This window comes from Carassius carassius, chromosome 8 (genome assembly GCF_963082965.1).
Source record: "Carassius carassius chromosome 8, fCarCar2.1, whole genome shotgun sequence".
NCBI classification, from domain to species: Eukaryota; Metazoa; Chordata; class Actinopteri; order Cypriniformes; family Cyprinidae; genus Carassius; species Carassius carassius.
Window position 1 is genome coordinate 36,563,620 of NC_081762.1, and position 22,277 is coordinate 36,585,896.

A 22,277-nucleotide genomic window follows, 5' to 3' on the forward strand; every position below is an offset into this window, starting at 1 on the left:
CGGTCTTCTGCGTGACAGGCGGAGATACTGTCCACTATACTAACGAGGAGCTGCGCATGCTGCCGTTTCTCCCCCAACTGACGCTACTGCACCGACATAACTGAACAATGCATGGTTTTTTCTGACGCTGACACAGCCCTAGCACCGTCAAATTCTGGATGGACCCATCATTAGCTAAAGTCGCATAACATTTGGAACACTACCCGTTGCAGGGGTCATTGTTTGGACTCTTTTTTTTTTTTTTTTTTAAATTGCGCTTTAAACAAAAAGGATTGTGCCAATGCAACTGAACAACATTAATTAGGAACACAGTGCGTCAAAAAAGCAAAATGACAGTTAAAGGCATTTCGTCATTGAAATCGGTGATGTCATCATTCAGCTAAGTTCAGTTTAAATAATATCTGTGCAATAATTTGCAATCAAGTCAACGATATCGCTGTACATGAAGTGTCCCCAGCTATGCCTGCCAGAGGCGACAGAGGCAAGGAACCAAAACTCGATCGGTGAAAAAATGGAGAAAAAACCCGGTGAGAAACCAGGATCAGTCGGGGAGACAGTTCTCCTCTGGTCAGAAGAAACCAGCAAATCAGCTCCAGGCTGCAGAAAAGTCAGACTGTGCAGAAGAATCATCTGTTTCCTGTGGTCTTGTCCTGGTGGTCGTCTGAGACAAGGTCTTTACAGGGGATCTGTATCTGGGGCTCATCTAGTTGTCCCGGTCTCCGCTGTGTTTCAGGGCCATAGAGGTCCTTTCTAGGTGTTGATCAACCATCTTGTCTGGATACTGACTGGATCCGGGTGACTGAAGCGGCCCACTGATCTGGATACAGACTGGATCTGGTGGCTACGGTGACCTCGGAATAAGGGATTTCTTTAAAAGACTCTTTTATTCATATAAGATTTTCTCCAACTTTTCAGATGGAGGCATGAGAAAGAGATTGCCTTGATTGGGCTTGTGGTTATTGGTGGACCGAGTGGACTTTTGTGAGTTTTACTCCTCCCTTTTGGAGTGGGGGGGGGGGGCTGACGAAACGCATGTGGGCAGGTGTCGTCACCCTTGATGACCCTTGGCGAGCGTAGTGGTTTACCAGAGGCAGCGCACAGGCCGGAGTGGTCGTAGACACAGCTCGAGTTTCTCTTCATTATCGCCTAAATCTTTCGCCTTTTACTAAAGATTTCCGTGGAGGGGAACTTTTGCGAGTGACCTGTATTTTTGGGTGCTCTGCTCACAGCAGAGCTACATCGAAATGTCAAGAGCAGGATCAATTTGGCCGTCCGCCAACACGCTGCAGGAGGGCGTGTCACTGGTCTTCGTCTGTATTTGCACTCTCTGCGTTTGCGCTGTCAGCACTTAATGTTTATTTAGCTGGCATGGGAAGGCCGCACTTTCTTGTACGTGACGGGATGCAAACTCTGGAAGGCTCTCTTTAGTGACGGGTCCAAACAAAGATCTCATCAGCTCCTCTTGCCCTATCGGCGACTCGTGCACTTCGAGCCTTCTTAGCGACGGCGCAAATGGCTGACTGCTGACTGCGTTGGTGGTATAGTGGTGAGCATAGCTGCCTTCCAAGCAGTTGACCCGGGTTCGATTCCCGGCCAACGCATGTCCTTTGGCTCGGGCTGATGTCGAAGCAGAACTCCTTCTGTGACCTGTGGCTCCTCCCAAAACTTTTGGATGGATCATTCGGAAGCCGAAAAGAGCTAGCTCTCCCCGTCGGTGAATCGAACCCCGGTCTTCCACGTGACAGGCGGAGATACTGTCCACTATACTAACGAGGAGCTGCGCATGCTGCCGTTTCTCCCCCAACCGACGCTACTGCACCGACATAACTGAACAATGCATGGTTTTTTCTGACGCTGACACAGCCCTAGCACCGTCAAATTCCGGATGGACCCATCATTAGCTAAAGTCGCATAACATTTGGAACACTACCCGTTGCAGGGGTCATTGTTTGGACTCTTTTTTTTTTTTTTTTTTTTTAAATTGCGCTTTAAACAAAAAGGATTGTGCCAATGCAACTGAACAACATTAATTAGGAACACAGTGCGTCAATAAAGCAAAATGACAGTTAAAGGCATTTCGTCATTGAAATCGGTGATGTCATCATTCAGCTAAGTTCAGTTTAAATAGTATCTGTGCAATAATTTGCAATCAAGTCAACGATATCGCTGTACATGAAGTGTCCCCAGCTATGCCTGCCAGAGGCGACAGAGGCAAGGAACCAAAACTCGATCGGTGAAAAAATGGAGAAAAAACCCGGTGAGAAACCAGGCTCAGTCGGGGAGACAGTTCTCCTCTGGTCAGAAGAAACCAGCAAATCAGCTCCAGGCTGCAGAAAAGTCAGACTGTGCAGAAGAATCATCTGTTTCCTGTGGTCTTGTCCTGGTGGTCGTCTGAGACAAGGTCTTTACAGGGGATCTGTATCTGGGGCTCATCTAGTTGTCCCGGTCTCCGCTGTGTTTCAGGTCCATAGAGGTCCTTTCTAGGTGTTGATCAACCATCTTGTCTGGATACTGACTGGATCCGGGTGACTGAAGCGGCCCACTGATCTGGATACAGACTGGATCTGGTGGCTACGGTGACCTTGGAATAAGGGATTTCTTTAAAAGACTCTTTTATTCATATAAGATTTTCTCCAACTTTTCAGATGGAGGCATGAGAAAGAGATTGCCTTGATTGGGCTTGTGGTTATTGGTGGACCGAGTGGACTTTTGTGAGTTTTACTTCTCCCTTTTGGAGTGGGGGGGGGGGCTGACGAAACGCATGTGGGCAGGCGTCGTCACCCTTGATGACCCTTGGCGAGCGTAGTGTTTTACCAGACGCATCGCACAGGCCGGAGTGGTCGTAGACACAGCTCGAGTTTCTCTTCATTGTCGCATAAATCTTTCGCCTTTTACTAAAGATTTCCATGGAGGGGAACTCTTGCGAGTGACCTGTATTTTTGGGTGCTCTGCTCACAGCAGAGCTACATCGAAATGTCAAGAGCAGAATCAATTTGGCCGTCCGCCAACACGCTGCACGAGGGCGTGCCACTGGTCTTCGTCTGTATTTGCACTCTCTGCGTTTGCGCTGTCAGCACTTAATGTTTATTTAGCTGGCATGGGAAGGCAGCACTTTCTTGTACGTGACGGGATGCAAACTCTGGAAGGCTCTCTTTAGTGACGGGTCCAAACAAAGATCTCATCAGCTCCTCTAGCCCTATCGGCGACTCGTGCACTTCGAGCCTTCTTAACGACGGCGCAAGTGGCTGACTGGTGACTGCGTTGGTGGTATAGTGGTGAGCATAGCTGCCTTCCAAGCAGTTGACCTGGGTTCGATTCCCGGCCAACGCACGTCCTTTGGCTCGGGCTGATGTCGAAGCAGAACTCCTTCTGTGACCTGTGGCTCCTCCCAAAACTTTTGGATGGATCGTTCGGAAGCCGAAAAGAGCTAGCTCTCCCCGTCGGGGAATCGAACCCCGGTCTTCCGCGTGACAGGCGGAGATACTGTCCACTATACTAACGAGGAGCTGCGCATGCTGCCGTTTCTCCCCCAACCGACGCTACTGCACCGACATAACTGAACAATGCATGGCTTTTTCTGAAGCTGACACAGCCCTAGCACCGTCAAATTCCGGATGGACCCATCATTAGCTAAAGTCGCATAACATTTGGAACACTACCCGTTGCAGGGGTCATTGTTTGGACTCTTTTTTTTTTTTTTTTTTTTTTAAATTGCGCTTTAAACAAAAAGGATTGTGTCAATGCAACTGAACAACATTAATTAGGAACACAGTGCGTCAATAAAGCAAAATGACAGTTAAAGCCATTTCGTCATTGAAATCGGTGATGTCATCATTCAGCTAAGTTCAGTTTAAATAGTATCTGTGCAATAATTTGCAATCAAGTCAACGATATCGCTGTACATGAAGTGTCCCCAGCTATGCCTGCCAGAGGCGACAGAGGCAAGGAACCAAAACTCGATCGGTGAAAAAATGGAGAAAAAACCCGGTGAGAAACCAGGCTCAGTCTGGGAGACAGTTCTCCTCTGGTCAGAAGAAATCAGCAAATCAGCTCCAGGCTGCAGAAAAGTCAGACTGTGCAGAAGAATCATCTGTTTCCTGTGGTCTTGTCCTGGTGGTCGTCTGAGACAAGGTCTTTACAGGGGATCTGTATCTGGGGCTCATCTAGTTGTCCCGGTCTCCGCTGTGTTTCAGGGCCATAGAGGTCCTTTCTAGGTGTTGATCAACCATCTTGTCTGGATACTGACTGGATCCGGGTGACTGAAGCGGCCCACTGATCTGGATACAGACTGGATCTGGTGGCTACGGTGACCTTGGAATAAGGGATTTCTTTAAAAGACTCTTTTATTCATATAAGATTTTCTCCAACTTTTCAGATGGAGGCATGAGAAAGAGATTGCCTTGATTGGGCTTGTGGTTATTGGTGGACCGATTGGACTTTTGTGAGTTTTACTTCTCCCTTTTGGAGTGGGGGGGGGGCTGACGAAACGCATGTGGGCAGGCGTCGTCACCCTTGATGACCCTTGGCGAGCGTAGTGGTTTACCAGAGGCATCGCACAGGCCGGAGTGGTCGTAGACACAGCTCGAGTTTCTCTTCATTGTCGCATAAATCTTTCGCCTTTTACTAAAGATTTCCATGGAGGGGAACTCTTGCGAGTGACCTGTATTTTTGGGTGCTCTGCTCACAGCAGAGCTACATCGAAATGTCAAGAGCAGAATCAATTTGGCCGTCCGCCAACACGCTGCACGAGGGCGTGCCACTGGTCTTCGTCTGTATTTGCACTCTCTGCGTTTGCGCTGTCAGCACTTAATGTTTATTTAGCTGGCATGGGAAGGCAGCACTTTCTTGTACGTGACGGGATGCAAACTCTGGAAGGCTCTCTTTAGTGACGGGTCCAAACAAAGATCTCATCAGCTCCTCTAGCCCTATCGGCGACTCGTGCACTTCGAGCCTTCTTAACGACGGCGCAAGTGGCTGACTGGTGACTGCGTTGGTGGTATAGTGGTGAGCATAGCTGCCTTCCAAGCAGTTGACCTGGGTTCGATTCCCGGCCAACGCACGTCCTTTGGCTCGGGCTGATGTCGAAGCAGAACTCCTTCTGTGACCTGTGGCTCCTCCCAAAACTTTTGGATGGATCGTTCGGAAGCCGAAAAGAGCTAGCTCTCCCCGTCGGGGAATCGAACCCCGGTCTTCCGCGTGACAGGCGGAGATACTGTCCACTATACTAACGAGGAGCTGCGCATGCTGCCATTTCTCCCCCAACCGACGCTACTGCACCGACATAACTGAACAATGCATGGCTTTTTCTGACGCTGACACAGCCCTAGCACCGTCAAATTCCGGATGGGCCCATCATTAGCTAAAGTCGCATAACATTTGGAACACTACCCGTTGCAGGGGTCATTGTTTGGACTCTTTTTTTTTTTTAAATTGCGCTTTAAACAAAAAGGATTGTGTCAATGCAACTGAACAACATTAATTAGGAACACAGTGCGTCAATAAAGCAAAATGACAGTTAAAGGCATTTCGTCATTGAAATCGGTGATGTCATCATTCAGCTAAGTTCAGTTTAAATAGTATCTGTGCAATAATTTGCAATCAAGTCAACGTTATCGCTGTTCATGAAGTGTCCCCAGCTATGCCTGCCAGAGGCGACAGAGGCAAGGAACCAAAACTCGATCGGTGAAAAAATGGAGAAAAAACCCGGTGAGAAACCAGGCTCAGTCGGGGAGACAGTTCTCCTCTGGTCAGAAGAAACCAGCAAATCAGCTCCAGGCTGCAGAAAAGTCAGACTGTGCAGAAGAATCATCTGTTTCCTGTGGTCTTGTCCTGGTGGTCGTCTGAGACAAGGTCTTTACAGGGGATCTGTATCTGGGGCTCATCTAGTTGTCCCGGTCTCCGCTGTGTTTCAGGGCCATAGAGGTCCTTTCTAGGTGTTGATCAACCATCTTGTCTGGATACTGACTGGATCCGGGTGACTGAAGCGGCCCACTGATCTGGATACAGACTGGATCTGGTGGCTACGTTGACCTCGGAATAAGGGATTTCTTTAAAAGACTCTTTTATTCATATAAGATTTTCTCCAACTTTTCAGATGGAGGCATGAGAAAGAGATTGCCTTGATTGGGCTTGTGGTTATTGGTGGACCGAGTGGACTTTTGTGAGTTTTACTGCTCCCTTTTGGAGTGGGGGGGGGGGGGGGGCTGACGAAACGCATGTGGGCAGGCGTCGTCACCCTTGATGACCCTTGGCGAGCGTAGTGGTTTACCAGAGGCAGCGCACAGGCCGGAGTGGTCGTAAACACAGCTCGAGTTTCTCTTCATTGTCGCATAAATCTTTCGCCTTTTACTAAAGATTGCCGTGGAGGGGAACTTTTGCGAGTGACCTGTATTTTTGGGTGCTTTGCTCACAGCAGAGCTACATCGAAATGTCAAGAGCAGAATCAATTTGGCCGTCCGCCAACACGCTGCAGGAGGGCGTGCCACTGGTCTTCGTCTGTATTTGCACTCTCTGCGTTTGCGCTGTCAGCACTTAATGTTTATTTAGCTGGCATGGGAAGGCCGCACTTTCTTGTACGTGACGGGATGCAAACTCTGGAAGGCTCTCTTTAGTGACGGGTCCAAACAAAGATCTCATCAGCTCCTCTTGCCCTATCGGCGACTCGTGCACTTCGAGCCTTCTTAGCGACGGCGCAAATGGCTGACTGCTGACTGCGTTGGTGGTATAGTGGTGAGCATAGCTGCCTTCCAAGCAGTTGACCCGGGTTCGATTCCCGGCCAACGCATGTCCTTTGGCTCGGGCTGATGTCGAAGCAGAACTCCTTCTGTGACCTGTGGCTCCTCCCAAAACTTTTGGATGGATCATTCGGAAGCCGAAAAGAGCTAGCTCTCCCCGTCGGGGAATCGAACCCCGGTCTTCCGCGTGACAGGCGGAGATACTGTCCACTATACTAACGAGGAGCTGCGCATGCTGCCGTTTCTCCCCCAACCGACGCTACTGCACCGACATAACTGAACAATGCATGGCTTTTTCTGACGCTGACACAGCCCTAGCACCGTCAAATTCCGGATGGACCCATCATTAGCTAAAGTCGCATAACATTTGGAACACTACCCGTTGCAGGGGTCATTGTTTGGACTCTTTTTTTTTTTTAAATTGCGCTTTAAACAAAAAGGATTGTGTCAATGCAACTGAACAACATTAATTAGGAACACAGTGCGTCAATAAAGCAAAATGACAGTTAAAGGCATTTCGTCATTGAAATCGGTGATGTCATCATTCAGCTAAGTTCAGTTTAAATAGTATCTGTGCAATAATTTGCAATCAAGTCAACGTTATCGCTGTTCATGAAGTGTCCCCAGCTATGCCTGCCAGAGGCGACAGAGGCAAGGAACCAAAACTCGATCGGTGAAAAAATGGAGAAAAAACCCGGTGAGAAACCAGGCTCAGTCGGGGAGACAGTTCTCCTCTGGTCAAAAGAAACCAGCAAATCAGCTCCAGGCTGCAGAAAAGTCAGACTGTGCAGAAGAATCATCTGTTTCCTGTGGTCTTGTCCTGGTGGTCGTCTGAGACAAGGTCTTTACAGGGGATCTGTATCTGGGGCTCATCTAGTTGTCCCGGTCTCCGCTGTGTTTCAGGGCCATAGAGGTCCTTTCTAGGTGTTGATCAACCATCTTGTCTGGATACTGACTGGATCCGGGTGACTGAAGCGGCCCACTGATCTGGATACAGACTGGATCTGGTGGCTACGTTGACCTCGGAATAAGGGATTTCTTTAAAAGACTCTTTTATTCATATAAGATTTTCTCCAACTTTTCAGATGGAGGCATGAGAAAGAGATTGCCTTGATTGGGCTTGTGGTTATTGGTGGACCGAGTGGACTTTTGTGAGTTTTACTGCTCCCTTTTGGAGTGGGGGGGGGGGCTGACGAAACGCATGTGGGCAGGCGTCGTCACCCTTGATGACCCTTGGCGAGCGTAGTGGTTTACCAGAGGCAGCGCACAGGCCGGAGTGGTCGTAGACACAGCTCGAGTTTCTCTTCATTGTCGCATAAATCTTTCGTCTTTTACTAAAGATTTCCGTGGAGGGGAACTTTTGCGAGTGACCTGTATTTTTGGGTGCTCTGCTCACAGCAGAGCTACATCGAAATGTCAAGAGCAGAATCAATTTGGCCGTCCGCCAACACGCTGCAGGAGGGCGTGCCACTGGTCTTCGTCTGTATTTGCACTCTCTGCGTTTGCGCTGTCAGCACTTAATGTTTATTTAGCTGGCATGGGAAGGCCGCACTTTCTTGTACGTGACGGGATGCAAACTCTGGAAGGCTCTCTTTAGTGACGGGTCCAAACAAAGATCTCATCAGCTCCTCTTGCCCTATCGGCGACTCGTGCACTTCGAGCCTTCTTAGCGACGGCGCAAATGGCTGACTGCTGACTGCATTGGTGGTATAGTGGTGAGCATAGCTGCCTTCCAAGCAGTTGACCCGGGTTCGATTCCCGGCCAACGCATGTCCTTTGGCTCGGGCTGATGTCGAAGCAGAACTCCTTCTGTGACCTGTGGCCTCTCCCAAAACTTTTGGATGGATCATTCGGAAGCCGAAAAGAGCTCTCCCCGTCGGGGAATCGAACCCCGGTCTTCCGCGTGACAGGCGGAGATACTGTCCACTATACTAACGAGGAGCTGCGCATGCTGCCGTTCCTCCCCCAACCGACGCTACTGCACCGACATAACTGAACAATGCATGGCTTTTTCTGACGCTGACACAGCCCTAGCACCGTAAAATTCCGGGTGGACCCATCATTAGCTAAAGTCGCATAACATTTGGAACACTACCCGTTGCAGGGGTCATTGTTTGGACTCTTTTTTTTTTTTTAAATTGCGCTTTAAACAAAAAGGATTGTGTCAATGCAACTGAACAACATTAATTAGGAACACAGTGCGTCAATAAAGCAAAATGACAGTTAAAGGCATTTCGTCATTGAAATCGGTGATGTCATCATTCAGCTAAGTTCAGTTTAAATAGTATCTGTGCAATAATTTGCAATCAAGTCAACGATATCGCTGTACATGAAGTGTCCCCAGCTATGCCTGCCAGAGGCGACAGAGGCAAGGAACCAAAACTCGATCGGTGAAAAAATGGAGAAAAAACCCGGTGAGAAACCAGGCTCAGTCGGGGAGACAGTTCTCCTCTGGTCAGAAGAAATCAGCAAATCAGCTCCAGGCTGCAGAAAAGTCAGACTGTGCAGAAGAATCATCTGTTTCCTGTGGTCTTGTCCTGGTGGTCGTCTGAGACAAGGTCTTTACAGGGGATCTGTATCTGGGGCTCATCTAGTTGTCCCGGTCTCCGCTGTGTTTCAGGGCCATAGAGGTCCTTTCTAGGTGTTGATCAACCATCTTGTCTGGATACTGACTGGATTCGGGTGACTGAAGCGGCCCACTGATCTGGATACAGACTGGATCTGGTGGCTACGGTGACCTTGGAATAAGGGATTTCTTTAAAAGACTCTTTTATTCATATAAGATTTTCTCCAACTTTTCAGATGGAGGCATGAGAAAGAGATTGCCTTGATTGGGCTTGTGGTTATTGGTGGACCGAGTGGACTTTTGTGAGTTTTACTTCTCCCTTTTGGAGTGGGGGGGGGGCTGACGAAACGCATGTGGGCAGGCGTCGTCACCCTTGATGACCCTTGGCGAGAGTAGTGGTTTACCAGAGGCATAGCACAGGCCGGAGTGGTCGTAGACACAGCTCGAGTTTCTCTTCATTGTCGCATAAATCTTTCGCCTTTTACTAAAGATTTCCATGGAGGGGAACTTTTGCGAGTGACCTGTATTTTTGGGTGCTCTGCTCACAGCAGAGCCACATCGAAATGTCAAGAGCAGAATCAATTTGGCCGTCCGCCAACACGCTGCAGGAGGGCGTGCCACTGGTCTTCGTCTGTATTTGCACTCTCTGCGTTTGCGCTGTCAGCACTTAATGTTTATTTAGCTGGCATGGGAAGGCAGCACTTTCTTGTACGTGATGGGATGCAAACTCTGGAAGGCTCTCTTTAGTGACGGGTCCAAACAAAGATCTCATCATCTCCTCTAGCCCTATCGGCGACTCGTGCACTTCGAGCCTTCTTAACGACGGCGCAAGTGGCTGACTGCTGACTGCGTTGGTGGTATAGTGGTGAGCATAGCTGCCTTCCAAGCAGTTGACCCGGGTTCGATTCCCGGCCAACGCAAGTCCTTTGGCTCGGGCTGATGTCGAAGCAGAACTCCTTCTGTGACCTGTGGCTCCTCCCAAAACTTTTGGATGGATCATTCGGAAGCCGAAAAGAGCTAGCTCTCCCCGTCGGGGAATCGAATCCCGGTCTTCCGCGTGACAGGCGGAGATACTGTCCACTATACTAACGAGGAGCTGCGCATGCTGCCGTTTCTCCCCCAACCGACGCTACTGCACCGACATAACTGAACAATGCATGGCTTTTTCTGAAGCTGACACAGCCCTAGCACCGTCAAATTCCGGATGGACCCATCATTAGCTAAAGTCGCATAACATTTGGAACACTACCCGTTGCAGGGGTCATTGTTTGGACTCTTTTTTTTTTTTTAAATTGCGCTTTAAACAAAAAGGATTGTGTCAATGCAACTGAACAACATTAATTAGGAACACAGTGCGTCAATAAAGCAAAATGACAGTTAAAGGCATTTCGTCATTGAAATCGGTGATGTCATCATTCAGCTAAGTTCAGTTTAAATAGTATCTGTGCAATAATTTGCAATCAAGTCAACGATATCGCTGTACATGAAGTGTCCCCAGCTATGCCTGCCAGAGGCGACAGAGGCAAGGAACCAAAACTCGATCGGTGAAAAAATGGAGAAAAAACCCGGTGAGAAACCAGGCTCAGTCGGGGAGACAGTTCTCTGGTCAGAAGAAATCAGCAAATCAGCTCCAGGCTGCAGAAAAGTCAGACTGTGCAGAAGAATCATCTGTTTCCTGTGGTCTTGTCCTGGTGGTCGTCTGAGACAAGGTCTTTACAGGGGATCTGTATCTGGGGCTCATCTAGTTGTCCCGGTCTCCGCTGTGTTTCAGGGCCATAGAGGTCCTTTCTAGGTGTTGATCAACCATCTTGTCTGGATACTGACTGGATCCGGGTGACTGAAGCGGCCCACTGATCTGGATACAGACTGGATCTGGTGGCTACGGTGACCTTGGAATAAGGGATTTCTTTAAAAGACTCTTTTATTCATATAAGATTTTCTCCAACTTTTCAGATGGAGGCATGAGAAAGAGATTGCCTTGATTGGGCTTGTGGTTATTGGTGGACCGAGTGGACTTTTGTGAGCTTTACTTCTCCCTTTTGGAGTGGGGGGGGGGGGGCTGACGAAACGCATGTGGGCAGGCGTCGTCACCCTTGATGACCCTTGGCGAGCGTAGTGGTTTACCAGAGGCATGGCACAGGCCGGAGTGGTCGTAGACACAGCTCTAGTTTCTCTTCATTGTCGCATAAATCTTTCGCCTTTTACTAAAGATTTCCATGGAGGGGAACTTTTGCGAGTGACCTGTATTTTTGGGTGCTCTGCTCCCAGCAGAGCTACATCGAAATGTCAAGAGCAGAATCAATTTGGCCGTCCGCCAACACGCTGCAGGAGGGCGTGTCACTGGTCTTCGTCTGTATTTGCACTCTCTGCGTTTGCGCTGTCAGCACTTAATGTTTATTTAGCTGGCATGGGAAGGCAGCACTTTCTTGTACGTGAAGGGATGCAAACTCTGGAAGGCTCTCTTTAGTGACGGGTCCAAACAAAGATCTCATCAGCTCCTCTAGCCCTATCGGCGACTCGTGCACTTCGAGCCTTCTTAACGACGGCGCAAGTGGCTGACTGGTGACTGCGTTGGTGGTATAGTGGTGAGCATAGCTGCCTTCCAAGCAGTTGACCTGGGTTCGATTCCCGGCCAACGCATGTCCTTTGGCTCGGGCTGATGTCGAAGCAGAACTCCTTCTGTGACCTGTGGCTCCTCCCAAAACTTTTGGATGGATCGTTCGGAAGCCGAAAAGAGCTAGCTCTCCCCGTCGGGGAATCGAACCCCGGTCTTCCGCGTGACAGGCTGAGATACTGTCCACTATACCAACGAGGAGCTGCGCATGCTGCCGTTTCTCCCCCAACCGACGCTACTGCACCGACATAACTGAACAATGCATGGCTTTTTCTGACGCTGACACAGCCCTAGCACCGTCAAATTCCGGATGGACCCATCATTAGCTAAAGTCGCATAACATTTGGAACACTACCCGTTGCAGGGGTCATTGTTTGGACTCTTTTTTTTTTTTAAATTGCGCTTTAAACAAAAAGGATTGTGCCAATGCAACTGAACAACATTAATTAGGAACACAGTGCGTCAATAAAGCAAAATGACAGTTAAAGGCATTTCGTCATTGAAATCGGTGATGTCATCATTCAGCTAAGTTCAGTTTAAATAGTATCTGTGCAATAATTTGCAATCAAGTCAACGTTATCGCTGTACATGAAGTGTCCCCAGCTATGCCTGCCAGAGGCGACAGAGGCAAGGAACCAAAACTCGATCGGTGAAAAAATGGAGAAAAAACCCGGTGAGAAACCAGGCTCAGTCGGGGAGACAGTTCTCCTCTGGTCAGAAGAAACCAGCAAATCAGCTCCAGGCTGCAGAAAAGTCAGACTGTGCAGAAGAATCATCTGTTTCCTGTGGTCTTGTCCTGGTGGTCGTCTGAGACAAGGTCTTTACAGGGGATCTGTATCTGGGGCTCATCTAGTTGTCCCGGTCTCCGCTGTGTTTCAGGGCCATAGAGGTCCTTTCTAGGTGTTGATCAACCATCTTGTCTGGATACTGACTGGATCCGGGTGACTGAAGCGGCCCACTGATCTGGATACAGACTGGATCTGGTGGCTACGGTGACCTCGGAATAAGGGATTTCTTTAAAAGACTCTTTTATTCATATAAGATTTTCTCCAACTTTTCAGATGGAGGCATGAGAAAGAGATTGCCTTGATTGGGCTTGTGGTTATTGGTGGACCGAGTGGACTTTTGTGAGTTTTACTGCTCCCTTTTGGAGTGGGGGGGGGCTGTCGAAACGCATGTGGGCAGGCGTCGTCACCCTTGATGACCCTTGGCGAGCGTAGTGGTTTACCAGAGGCATCGCACAGGCCGGAGTGGTCGTAGACACAGCTCGAGTTTCTCTTCATTGTCGCATAAATCTTTCGCCTTTTACTAAAGATTTCCATGGAGGGGAACTTTTGCGAGTGACCTGTATTTTTGGGTGCTCTGCTCACAGCAGAGCCACATCGAAATGTCAAGAGCAGAATCAATTTGGCCGTCCGCCAACACGCTGCAGGAGGGCGTGCCACTGGTCTTCGTCTGTATTTGCACTCTCTGCGTTTGCGCTGTCAGCACTTAATGTTTATTTAGCTGGCATGGGAAGGCCGCACTTTCTTGTACGTGACGGGATGCAAACTCTGGAAGGCTCTCTTTAGTGACGGGTCCAAACAAAGATCTCATCAGCTCCTCTTGCCCTATCGGCGACTCGTGCACTTCGAGCCTTCTTAGCGACGGCGCAAGTGGCTGACTGCTGACTGCGTTGGTGGTATAGTGGTGAGCATAGCTGCCTTCCAAGCAGTTGACCCGGGTTCGATTCCCGGCCAACGCATGTCCTTTGGCTCGGGCTGATGTCGAAGCAGAACTCCTTCTGTGACCTGTGGCTCCTCCCAAAGCTTTTGGATGGATCATTCGGAAGCCGAAAAGAGCTAGCTCTCCCCGTCGGGGAATCGAACCCCGGTCTTCCGCGTGACAGGCGGAGATACTGTCCACTATACTAACGAGGAGCTGCGCATGCTGCTGTTTCTCCCCCAACCGACGCTACTGCACCGACATAACTGAACAATGCATGGCTTTTTCTGAAGCTGACACAGCCCTAGCACCGTCAAATTCCGGATGGACCCATCATTAGCTAAAGTCGCATAACATTTGGAACACTACCCGTTGCAGGGGTCATTGTTTGGACTCTTTTTTTTTTTTTTTTTTTTTTAAATTGCGCTTTAAACAAAAAGGATTGTGTCAATGCAACTGAACAACATTAATTAGGAACACAGTGCGTCAATAAAGCAAAATGACAGTTAAAGCCATTTCGTCATTGAAATCGGTGATGTCATCATTCAGCTAAGTTCAGTTTAAATAGTATCTGTGCAATAATTTGCAATCAAGTCAACGATATCGCTGTACATGAAGTGTCCCCAGCTATGCCTGCCAGAGGCGACAGAGGCAAGGAACCAAAACTCGATCGGTGAAAAAATGGAGAAAAACCCGGTGAGAAACCAGGCTCAGTCGGGGAGACAGTTCTCCTCTGGTCAGAAGAAATCAGCAAATCAGCTCCAGGCTGCAGAAAAGTCAGACTGTGCAGAAGAATCATCTGTTTCCTGTGGTCTTGTCCTGGTGGTCGTCTGAGACAAGGTCTTTACAGGGGATCTGTATCTGGGGCTCATCTAGTTGTCCCGGTCTCCGCTGTGTTTCAGGGCCATAGAGGTCCTTTCTAGGTGTTGATCAACCATCTTGTCTGGATACTGACTGGATCTGGTGGCTACGGTGACCTTGGAATAAGGGATTTCTTTAAAAGACTCTTTCATTCATATAAGATTTTCTCCAACTTTTCAGATGGAGGCATGAGAAAGAGATTGCCTTGATTGGGCTTGTGGTTATTGGTGGACCGAGTGGACTTTTGTGAGTTTTACTTCTCCCTTTTGGAGTGGGGGGGGGGCTGACGAAACGCATGTGGGCAGGCGTCGTCACCCTTGATGACCCTTGGCGAGCGTAGTGGTTTACCAGAGGTAGCGCACAGGCCGGAGTGGTCGTAGACACAGCTCGAGTTTCTCTTCATTGTCGCATAAATCTTTCGCCTTTTACTAAAGATTCCCGTGGAGGGGAACTTTTGCGAGTGACCTGTATTTTTGGGTGCTCTGCTCACAGCAGAGCTACATCGAAATGTCAAGAGCAGAATCAATTTGGCCGTCCGCCAACACGCTGCAGGAGGGCGTGCCACTGGTCTTCGTCTGTATTTGCACTCTCTGCGTTTGCGCTGTCAGCACTTAATGTTTATTTAGCTGGCATGGGAAGGCCGCACTTTCTTGTACGTGACGGGATGCAAACTCTGGAAGGCTCTCTTTAGTGACGGGTCCAAACAAAGATCTCATCAGCTCCTCTAGCCCTATCGGCGACTCGTGCACTTCGAGCCTTCTTAGCGACGGCGCAAGTGGCTGACTGCTGACTGCGTTGGTGGTATAGTGGTGAGCATAGCTGCCTTCCAAGCAGTTGACCCGGGTTCGATTCCCGGCCAACGCATGTCCTTTGGCTCGGGCTGATGTCGAAGCAGAACTCCTTCTGTGACCTGTGGCTCCTCCCAAAACTTTTGGATGGATCATTCGGAAGCCGAAAAGAGCTAGCTCTCCCCGTCGGGGAATCGAACCCCGGTCTTCCGCGTGACAGGCGGAGATACTGTCCACTATACTAACGAGGAGCTGCGCATGTTGCCATTTCTCCCCCAACCGACGCTACTGCACCGACATAACTGAACAATGCATGGCTTTTTCTGACGCTGACACAGCCCTAGCACCGTCAAATTCCGGATGGACCCATCATTAGCTAAAGTCGCATAACATTTGGAACACTACCCGTTGCAGGGGTCATTGTTTGAACTCTTTTTTTTTTTTTTTTTTTTTTTAAATTGCGCTTTAAACAAAAAGGATTGTGTCAATGCAACTGAACAACATTAATTAGGAACACAGTGCGTCAATAAAGCAAAATGACAGTTAAAGGCATTTCGTCATTGAAATCGGTGATGTCATCATTCAGCTAAGTTCAGTTTAAATAGTATCTGTGCAATAATTTGCAATCAAGTCAACGATATCGCTGTACATGAAGTGTCCCCAGCTATGCCTGCCAGAGGCGACAGAGGCAAGGAACCAAAACTCGATCGGTGAAAAAATGGAGAAAAAACCCGGTGAGAAACCAGGCTCAGTCGGGGAGACAGTTCTCCTCTGGTCAGAAGAAATCAGCAAATCAGCTCCAGGCTGCAGAAAAGTCAGACTGTGCAGAAGAATCATCTGTTTCCTGTGGTCTTGTCCTGGTGGTCGTCTGAGACAAGGTCTTTACAGGGGATCTGTATCTGGGGCTCATCTAGTTGTCCCGGTCTCCGCTGTGTTTCAGGGCCATAGAGGTCCTTTCTAGGTGTTGATCAACCATCTTGTCTGGATACTGACTGGATCCGGGTGACTGAAGCGGCCCACTGATCTGGATACAGACTGGATCTGGTGGCTACGGTGACCTTGGAATAAGGGATTTCTTTAAAAGACTCTTTTATTCATATAAGATTTTCTCCAACTTTTCAGATGGAGGCATGAGAAAGAGATTGCCTTGATTGGGCTTGTGGTTATTGGTGGACCGAGTGGACTTTTGTGAGTTTTACTTCTCCCTTTTGGAGTGGGGGGGGGGGGCTGACGAAACGCATGTGGGCAGGCGTCGTCACCCTTGATGACCCTTGGCGAGAGTAGTGGTTTACCAGAGGCATAGCACAGGCCGGAGTGGTCGTAGACACAGCTCGAGTTTCTCTTCATTGTCGCATAAATCTTTCGCCTTTTACTAAAGATTTCCATGGAGGGGAACTTTTGCGAGTGACCTGTATTTTTGGGTGCTCTGCTCACAGCAGAGCCACATCGAAATGTCAAGAGCAGAATCAATTTGGCCGTCCGCCAACACGCTGCAGGAGGGCGTGCCACTGGTCTTCGTCTGTATTTGCACTCTCTGCGTTTGCGCTGTCAGCACTTAATGTTTATTTAGCTGGCATGGGAAGGCAGCACTTTCTTGTACGTGATGGGATGCAAACTCTGGAAGGCTCTCTTTAGTGACGGGTCCAAACAAAGATCTCATCAGCTCCTCTAGCCCTATCGGCGACTCGTGCACTTCGAGCCTTCTTAACGACGGCGCAAGTGGCTGACTGCTGACTGCGTTGGTGGTATAGTGGTGAGCATAGCTGCCTTCCAAGCAGTTGACCCGGGTTCGATTCCCGGGCAACGCAAGTCCTTTGGCTCGAGCTGATGTCGAAGCAGAACTCCTTCTGTGACCTGTGGCTCCTCCCAAAACTTTTGGATGGATCATTCGGAAGCCGAAAAGAGCTAGCTCTCCCCGTCGGGGAATCGAACCCCGGTCTTCCGCGTGACAGGCGGAGATACTGTCCACTATACTAACGAGGAGCTGCGCAAGCTGCCGTTTCTCCCCCAACCGACGCTACTGCACCGACATAACTGAACAATGCATGGCTTTTTCTGAAGCTGACACAGCCCTAGCACCGTCAAATTCCGGATGGACCCATCATTAGCTAAAGTCGCATAACATTTGGAACACTACCCGTTGCAGGGGTCATTGTTTGGACTCTTTTTTTTTTTTTAAATTGCGCTTTAAACAAAAAGGATTGTGTCAATGCAACTGAACAACATTAATTAGGAACACAGTGCGTCAATAAAGCAAAATGACAGTTAAAGGCATTTCGTCATTGAAATCGGTGATGTCATCATTCAGCTAAGTTCAGTTTAAATAGTATCTGTGCAATAATTTGCAATCAAGTCAACGATATCGCTGTACATGAAGTGTCCCCAGCTATGCCTGCCAGAGGCGACAGAGGCAAGGAACCAAAACTCGATCGGTGAAAAAATGGAGAAAAAACCCGGTGAGAAACCAGGCTCAGTCGGGGAGACAGTTCTCTGGTCAGAAGAAATCAGCAAATCAGCTCCAGGCTGCAGAAAAGTCAGACTGTGCAGAAGAATCATCTGTTTCCTGTGGTCTTGTCCTGGTGGTCGTCTGAGACAAGGTCTTTACAGGGGATCTGTATCTGGGGCTCATCTAGTTGTCCCGGTCTCCGCTGTGTTTCAGGGCCATAGAGGTCCTTTCTAGGTGTTGATCAACCATCTTGTCTGGATACTGACTGGATCCGGGTGACTGAAGCGGCCCACTGATCTGGATACAGACTGGATCTGGTGGCTACGGTGACCTTGGAATAAGGGATTTCTTTAAAAGACTCTTTTATTCATATAAGATTTTCTCCAACTTTTCAGATGGAGGCATGAGAAAGAGATTGCCTTGATTGGGCTTGTGGTTATTGGTGGACCGAGTGGACTTTTGTGAGCTTTACTTCTCCCTTTTGGAGTGGGGGGGGGGGCTGACGAAACGCATGTGGGCAGGCGTCGTCACCCTTGATGACCCTTGGCGAGCGTAGTGGTTTACCAGAGGCATGGCACAGGCCGGAGTGGTCGTAGACACAGCTCGAGTTTCTCTTCATTGTCGCATAAATCTTTCGCCTTTTACTAAAGATTTCCATGGAGGGGAACTTTTGCGAGTGACCTGTATTTTTGGGTGCTCTGCTCACAGCAGAGCTACATCGAAATGTCAAGAGCAGAATCAATTTGGCCGTCCGCCAACACGCTGCAGGAGGGCGTGCCACTGGTCTTCGTCTGTATTTGCACTCTCTGCGTTTGCGCTGTCAGCACTTAATGTTTATTTAGCTGGCATGGGAAGGCAGCACTTTCTTGTACGTGAAGGGATGCAAACTCTGGAAGGCTCTCTTTAGTGACGGGTCCAAACAAAGATCTCATCAGCTCCTCTAGCCCTATCGGCGACTCGTGCACTTCGAGCCTTCTTAACGACGGCGCAAGTGGCTGACTGGTGACTGCGTTGGTGGTATAGTGGTGAGCATAGCTGCCTTCCAAGCAGTTGACCTGGGTTCGATTCCCGGCCAACGCATGTCCTTTGGCTCGGGCTGATGTCGAAGCAGAACTCCTTCTGTGACCTGTGGCTCCTCCCAAAACTTTTGGATGGATCGTTCGGAAGCCGAAAAGAGCTAGCTCTCCCCGTCGGGGAATCGAACCCCGGTCTTCCGCGTGACAGGCGGAGATACTGTCCACTATACCAACGAGGAGCTGCGCATGCTGCCGTTTCTCCCCCAACCGACGCTACTGCACCGACATAACTGAACAATGCATGGCTTTTTCTGACGCTGACACAGCCCTAGCACCGTCAAATTCCGGATGGACCCATCATTAGCTAAAGTCGCATAACATTTGGAACACTACCCGTTGCAGGGGTCATTGTTTGGACTCTTTTTTTTTTTTAAATTGCGCTTTAAACAAAAAGGATTGTGCCAATGCAACTGAACAACATTAATTAGGAACACAGTGCGTCAATAAAGCAAAATGACAGTTAAAGGCATTTCGTCATTGAAATCGGTGATGTCATCATTCAGCTAAGTTCAGTTTAAATAGTATCTGTGCAATAATTTGCAATCAAGTCAACGTTATCGCTGTACATGAAGTGTCCCCAGCTATGCCTGCCAGAGGCGACAGAGGCAAGGAACCAAAACTCGATCGGTGAAAAAATGGAGAAAAAACCCGGTGAGAAACCAGGCTCAGTCGGGGAGACAGTTCTCCTCTGGTCAGAAGAAACCAGCAAATCAGCTCCAGGCTGCAGAAAAGTCAGACTGTGCAGAAGAATCATCTGTTTCCTGTGGTCTTGTCCTGGTGGTCGTCTGAGACAAGGTCTTTACAGGGGATCTGTATCTGGGGCTCATCTAGTTGTCCCGGTCTCCGCTGTGTTTCAGGGCCATAGAGGTCCTTTCTAGGTGTTGATCAACCATCTTGTCTGGATACTGACTGGATCCGGGTGACTGAAGCGGCCCACTGATCTGGATACAGACTGGATCTGGTGGCTACGTTGACCTCGGAATAAGGGATTTCTTTAAAAGACTCTTTTATTCATATAAGATTTTCTCCAACTTTTCAGATGGAGGCATGAGAAAGAGATTGCCTTGATTGGGCTTGTGGTTATTGGTGGACCGAGTGGACTTTTGTGAGTTTTACTTCTCCCTTTTGGAGTGGGGGGGGGGGGGGGCTGACGAAACGCATGTGGGCAGGCGTCGTCACCCTTGATGACCCTTGGCGAGCGTAGTGGTTTACCAGAGGCATCGCACAGGCCGGAGTGGTCGTAGACACAGCTCGAGTTTCTCTTCATTGTCGCATAAATCTTTTGCCTTTTACTAAAGATTTCCATGGAGGGGAACTTTTGTGAGTGACCTGTATTTTTGGGTGCTCTGCTCACAGCAGAGCTACATCGAAATGTCAAGAGCAGAATCAATTTGGCCGTCCGCCAACACGCTGCAGGAGGGCGTGCCACTGGTCTTCGTCTGTATTTGCACTTTCTGCGTTTGCCCTGTCAGCACTTAATGTTTATTTAGCTGGCATGGGAAGGCAGCACTTTCTTGTACGTGACGGGATGCAAACTCTGGAAGGCTCTCTTTAGTGACGGGTCCAAACAAAGATCTCATCAGCTCCTCTAGCCCTATCGGCGACTCGTGCACTTCGAGCCTTCTTAACGACGGCGCAAGTGGCTGACTGGTGACTGCGTTGGTGGTATAGTGGTGAGCATAGCTGCCTTCCAAGCAGTTGACCTGGGTTCGATTCCCGGCCAACGCATGTCCTTAGGCTCGGGCTGATGTCGAAGCAGAACTCCTTCTGTGACCTGTGGCTCCTCCCAAAACTTTTGGATGGATCGTTCGGAAGCCGAAAAGAGCTAGCTCTCCCTGTCGGGGAATCGAACCCCGGTCTTCCGCGTGACAGGCGGAGATACTGTCCACTATACTAACGAGGAGCTGCACATGCTGCCGTTTCTCCCCCAACCGACGCTACTGCACCGACATAACTGAACAATAGATGGCTTTTTCTGACGCTGACACAGCCCTAGCACCGTCAAATTCCGGATGGACCCATCATTAGCTAAAGTCGCATAACATTTGGAACACTACCCGTAGCAGGGGTCATTGTTTGGAATCTTTTTTTTTTTTTAATTGCGCTTTAAACAAAAAGCATTGTGTCAATGCAACTGAACAACATTAATTAGGAACACAGTGCGTCAATAAAGCAAAATGACAGTTAAAGGCATTTCGTCATTGAAATCGGTGATGTCATCATTCAGCTAAGTTCAGTTTAAATAGTATCTGTGCAATAATTTGCAATCAAGTCAACGATATCGCTGTACATGAAGTGTCCCCAGCTATGCCTGCCAGAGGCGACAGAGGCAAGGAACCAAAACTCGATCGGTGAAAAAATGGAGAAAAAACCCGGTGAGAAACCAGGCTCAGTCGGGGAGACAGTTCTCCTCTGGTCAGAAGAAACCAGCAAATCAGCTCCAGGCTGCAGAAAAGTCAGACTGTGCAGAAGAATCATCTGTTTCCTGTTGTCTTGTCCTGGTGGTCGTCTGAGACAAGGTCTTTACAGGGGATCTGTATCTGGGGCTCATCTAGTTGTCCCGGTCTCCGCTGTGTTTCAGGGCCATAGAGGTCCTTTCTAGAAACTCTCCTCCCAAAACTTTTGGATGGATCGTTCGGAAGCCGAAAAGAGCTAGCTCTCCCCGTCGGGGAATCGAACCCCGGTCTTCCGCGTGACAGGCGGAGATACTGTCCACTATACTAACGAGGAGCTGCACATGCTGCCGTTTCTCCCCCAACCGACGCTACTGCACCGACATAACTGAACAATGCATGGCTTTTTCTGACGCTGACACACCGTCAAATTCTGGATGGACCCATCATTAGCTAAAGTCGCATAACATTTGGAACACTACCCGTTGCAGGGGTCATTGTTTGGACTCTTTTTTTTTTTTAAATTGCGCTTTAAACAAAAAGGATTGTGTCAATGCAACTGAACAACATTAATTAGAAACACAGTGCGTCAATAAAGCAAAATGACAGTTAAAGGCATTTCGTCATTGAAATCGGTGATGTCATCATTCAGCTAAGTTCAGTTTAAATAGTATCTGTGCAATAATTTGCAATCAAGTCAACGTTATCGCTGTACATGAAGTGTCCCCAGCTATGCCTGCCAGAGGCGACAGAGGCAAGGAACCAAAACTCGATCGGTGAAAGAATGGAGAAAAAACCCGGTGAGAAACCAGGCTCAGTCGGGGAGACAGTTCTCCTCTGGTCAGAAGAAACCAGCAAATCAGCTCAAGGCTGCAGAAAAGTCAGACTGTGCAGAAGAATCATCTGTTTCCTGTGGTCTTGTCCTGGTGGTCGTCTGAGACAAGGTCTTTACAGGGGATCTGTATCTGGGGCTCATCTAGTTGTCCCGGTCTCCGCTGTGTTTCAGGGCCATAGAGGTCCTTTCTAGGTGTTGATCAACCATCTTGTCTGGATACTGACTGGATCCGGGTGACTGAAGCGGCCCACTGATCTGGA

At 49.0% G+C, this 22,277-nt stretch overlaps 31 non-coding genes across 31 annotated transcripts; 22 read left to right on the forward strand and 9 right to left on the reverse strand.

Moving 5' to 3' along the window:
• The first annotated feature begins 1,121 nt into the window (after positions 1–1,121).
• Positions 1,122–1,236, forward strand: LOC132145894 (U5 spliceosomal RNA). Its single transcript, XR_009434654.1, has one exon. It is a non-coding gene; the product is annotated as a U5 spliceosomal RNA (small nuclear RNA).
• A 293-nt stretch (positions 1,237–1,529) lies between these two features.
• On the forward strand, positions 1,530–1,601 carry trnag-ucc (transfer RNA glycine (anticodon UCC)). The gene has a single exon. It is a non-coding gene; the product is annotated as a tRNA-Gly (tRNA).
• Positions 1,602–2,850: 1,249 nt separating this feature from the next.
• Positions 2,851–2,965, forward strand: LOC132146005 (U5 spliceosomal RNA). Its single transcript, XR_009434759.1, has one exon. It is a non-coding gene; the product is annotated as a U5 spliceosomal RNA (small nuclear RNA).
• A 293-nt stretch (positions 2,966–3,258) lies between these two features.
• trnag-ucc (transfer RNA glycine (anticodon UCC)) lies at positions 3,259–3,330 on the forward strand. The gene has a single exon. It is a non-coding gene; the product is annotated as a tRNA-Gly (tRNA).
• Positions 3,331–3,433: 103 nt separating this feature from the next.
• trnad-guc (transfer RNA aspartic acid (anticodon GUC)) lies at positions 3,434–3,505 on the reverse strand. Its single transcript has one exon. It is a non-coding gene; the product is annotated as a tRNA-Asp (tRNA).
• A 1,074-nt stretch (positions 3,506–4,579) lies between these two features.
• Positions 4,580–4,694, forward strand: LOC132146006 (U5 spliceosomal RNA). The gene has a single exon (XR_009434760.1). It is a non-coding gene; the product is annotated as a U5 spliceosomal RNA (small nuclear RNA).
• Positions 4,695–4,987: 293 nt separating this feature from the next.
• trnag-ucc (transfer RNA glycine (anticodon UCC)) lies at positions 4,988–5,059 on the forward strand. The gene has a single exon. It is a non-coding gene; the product is annotated as a tRNA-Gly (tRNA).
• A 103-nt stretch (positions 5,060–5,162) lies between these two features.
• Positions 5,163–5,234, reverse strand: trnad-guc (transfer RNA aspartic acid (anticodon GUC)). The gene has a single exon. It is a non-coding gene; the product is annotated as a tRNA-Asp (tRNA).
• A 1,070-nt stretch (positions 5,235–6,304) lies between these two features.
• Positions 6,305–6,419, forward strand: LOC132146060 (U5 spliceosomal RNA). The gene has a single exon (XR_009434809.1). It is a non-coding gene; the product is annotated as a U5 spliceosomal RNA (small nuclear RNA).
• A 293-nt stretch (positions 6,420–6,712) lies between these two features.
• On the forward strand, positions 6,713–6,784 carry trnag-ucc (transfer RNA glycine (anticodon UCC)). The gene has a single exon. It is a non-coding gene; the product is annotated as a tRNA-Gly (tRNA).
• Positions 6,785–6,887: 103 nt separating this feature from the next.
• On the reverse strand, positions 6,888–6,959 carry trnad-guc (transfer RNA aspartic acid (anticodon GUC)). The gene has a single exon. It is a non-coding gene; the product is annotated as a tRNA-Asp (tRNA).
• Positions 6,960–8,024: 1,065 nt separating this feature from the next.
• LOC132145959 (U5 spliceosomal RNA) lies at positions 8,025–8,139 on the forward strand. Its single transcript, XR_009434717.1, has one exon. It is a non-coding gene; the product is annotated as a U5 spliceosomal RNA (small nuclear RNA).
• A 464-nt stretch (positions 8,140–8,603) lies between these two features.
• trnad-guc (transfer RNA aspartic acid (anticodon GUC)) lies at positions 8,604–8,675 on the reverse strand. Its single transcript has one exon. It is a non-coding gene; the product is annotated as a tRNA-Asp (tRNA).
• Positions 8,676–9,740: 1,065 nt separating this feature from the next.
• Positions 9,741–9,855, forward strand: LOC132145925 (U5 spliceosomal RNA). The gene has a single exon (XR_009434684.1). It is a non-coding gene; the product is annotated as a U5 spliceosomal RNA (small nuclear RNA).
• A 293-nt stretch (positions 9,856–10,148) lies between these two features.
• On the forward strand, positions 10,149–10,220 carry trnag-ucc (transfer RNA glycine (anticodon UCC)). The gene has a single exon. It is a non-coding gene; the product is annotated as a tRNA-Gly (tRNA).
• Positions 10,221–11,459: 1,239 nt separating this feature from the next.
• Positions 11,460–11,575, forward strand: LOC132145953 (U5 spliceosomal RNA). Its single transcript, XR_009434711.1, has one exon. It is a non-coding gene; the product is annotated as a U5 spliceosomal RNA (small nuclear RNA).
• A 293-nt stretch (positions 11,576–11,868) lies between these two features.
• On the forward strand, positions 11,869–11,940 carry trnag-ucc (transfer RNA glycine (anticodon UCC)). Its single transcript has one exon. It is a non-coding gene; the product is annotated as a tRNA-Gly (tRNA).
• Positions 11,941–13,178: 1,238 nt separating this feature from the next.
• LOC132145926 (U5 spliceosomal RNA) lies at positions 13,179–13,293 on the forward strand. Its single transcript, XR_009434685.1, has one exon. It is a non-coding gene; the product is annotated as a U5 spliceosomal RNA (small nuclear RNA).
• Positions 13,294–13,586: 293 nt separating this feature from the next.
• Positions 13,587–13,658, forward strand: trnag-ucc (transfer RNA glycine (anticodon UCC)). The gene has a single exon. It is a non-coding gene; the product is annotated as a tRNA-Gly (tRNA).
• Positions 13,659–13,761: 103 nt separating this feature from the next.
• trnad-guc (transfer RNA aspartic acid (anticodon GUC)) lies at positions 13,762–13,833 on the reverse strand. The gene has a single exon. It is a non-coding gene; the product is annotated as a tRNA-Asp (tRNA).
• A 1,030-nt stretch (positions 13,834–14,863) lies between these two features.
• On the forward strand, positions 14,864–14,978 carry LOC132146024 (U5 spliceosomal RNA). The gene has a single exon (XR_009434776.1). It is a non-coding gene; the product is annotated as a U5 spliceosomal RNA (small nuclear RNA).
• A 293-nt stretch (positions 14,979–15,271) lies between these two features.
• Positions 15,272–15,343, forward strand: trnag-ucc (transfer RNA glycine (anticodon UCC)). The gene has a single exon. It is a non-coding gene; the product is annotated as a tRNA-Gly (tRNA).
• Positions 15,344–15,446: 103 nt separating this feature from the next.
• trnad-guc (transfer RNA aspartic acid (anticodon GUC)) lies at positions 15,447–15,518 on the reverse strand. Its single transcript has one exon. It is a non-coding gene; the product is annotated as a tRNA-Asp (tRNA).
• A 1,077-nt stretch (positions 15,519–16,595) lies between these two features.
• LOC132145927 (U5 spliceosomal RNA) lies at positions 16,596–16,710 on the forward strand. Its single transcript, XR_009434686.1, has one exon. It is a non-coding gene; the product is annotated as a U5 spliceosomal RNA (small nuclear RNA).
• A 468-nt stretch (positions 16,711–17,178) lies between these two features.
• On the reverse strand, positions 17,179–17,250 carry trnad-guc (transfer RNA aspartic acid (anticodon GUC)). Its single transcript has one exon. It is a non-coding gene; the product is annotated as a tRNA-Asp (tRNA).
• A 1,063-nt stretch (positions 17,251–18,313) lies between these two features.
• On the forward strand, positions 18,314–18,428 carry LOC132145987 (U5 spliceosomal RNA). Its single transcript, XR_009434744.1, has one exon. It is a non-coding gene; the product is annotated as a U5 spliceosomal RNA (small nuclear RNA).
• A 293-nt stretch (positions 18,429–18,721) lies between these two features.
• Positions 18,722–18,793, forward strand: trnag-ucc (transfer RNA glycine (anticodon UCC)). Its single transcript has one exon. It is a non-coding gene; the product is annotated as a tRNA-Gly (tRNA).
• A 103-nt stretch (positions 18,794–18,896) lies between these two features.
• Positions 18,897–18,968, reverse strand: trnad-guc (transfer RNA aspartic acid (anticodon GUC)). Its single transcript has one exon. It is a non-coding gene; the product is annotated as a tRNA-Asp (tRNA).
• A 1,068-nt stretch (positions 18,969–20,036) lies between these two features.
• Positions 20,037–20,152, forward strand: LOC132145956 (U5 spliceosomal RNA). Its single transcript, XR_009434714.1, has one exon. It is a non-coding gene; the product is annotated as a U5 spliceosomal RNA (small nuclear RNA).
• A 293-nt stretch (positions 20,153–20,445) lies between these two features.
• On the forward strand, positions 20,446–20,517 carry trnag-ucc (transfer RNA glycine (anticodon UCC)). Its single transcript has one exon. It is a non-coding gene; the product is annotated as a tRNA-Gly (tRNA).
• A 930-nt stretch (positions 20,518–21,447) lies between these two features.
• trnad-guc (transfer RNA aspartic acid (anticodon GUC)) lies at positions 21,448–21,519 on the reverse strand. The gene has a single exon. It is a non-coding gene; the product is annotated as a tRNA-Asp (tRNA).
• Positions 21,520–22,277: the final 758 nt, after the last annotated feature.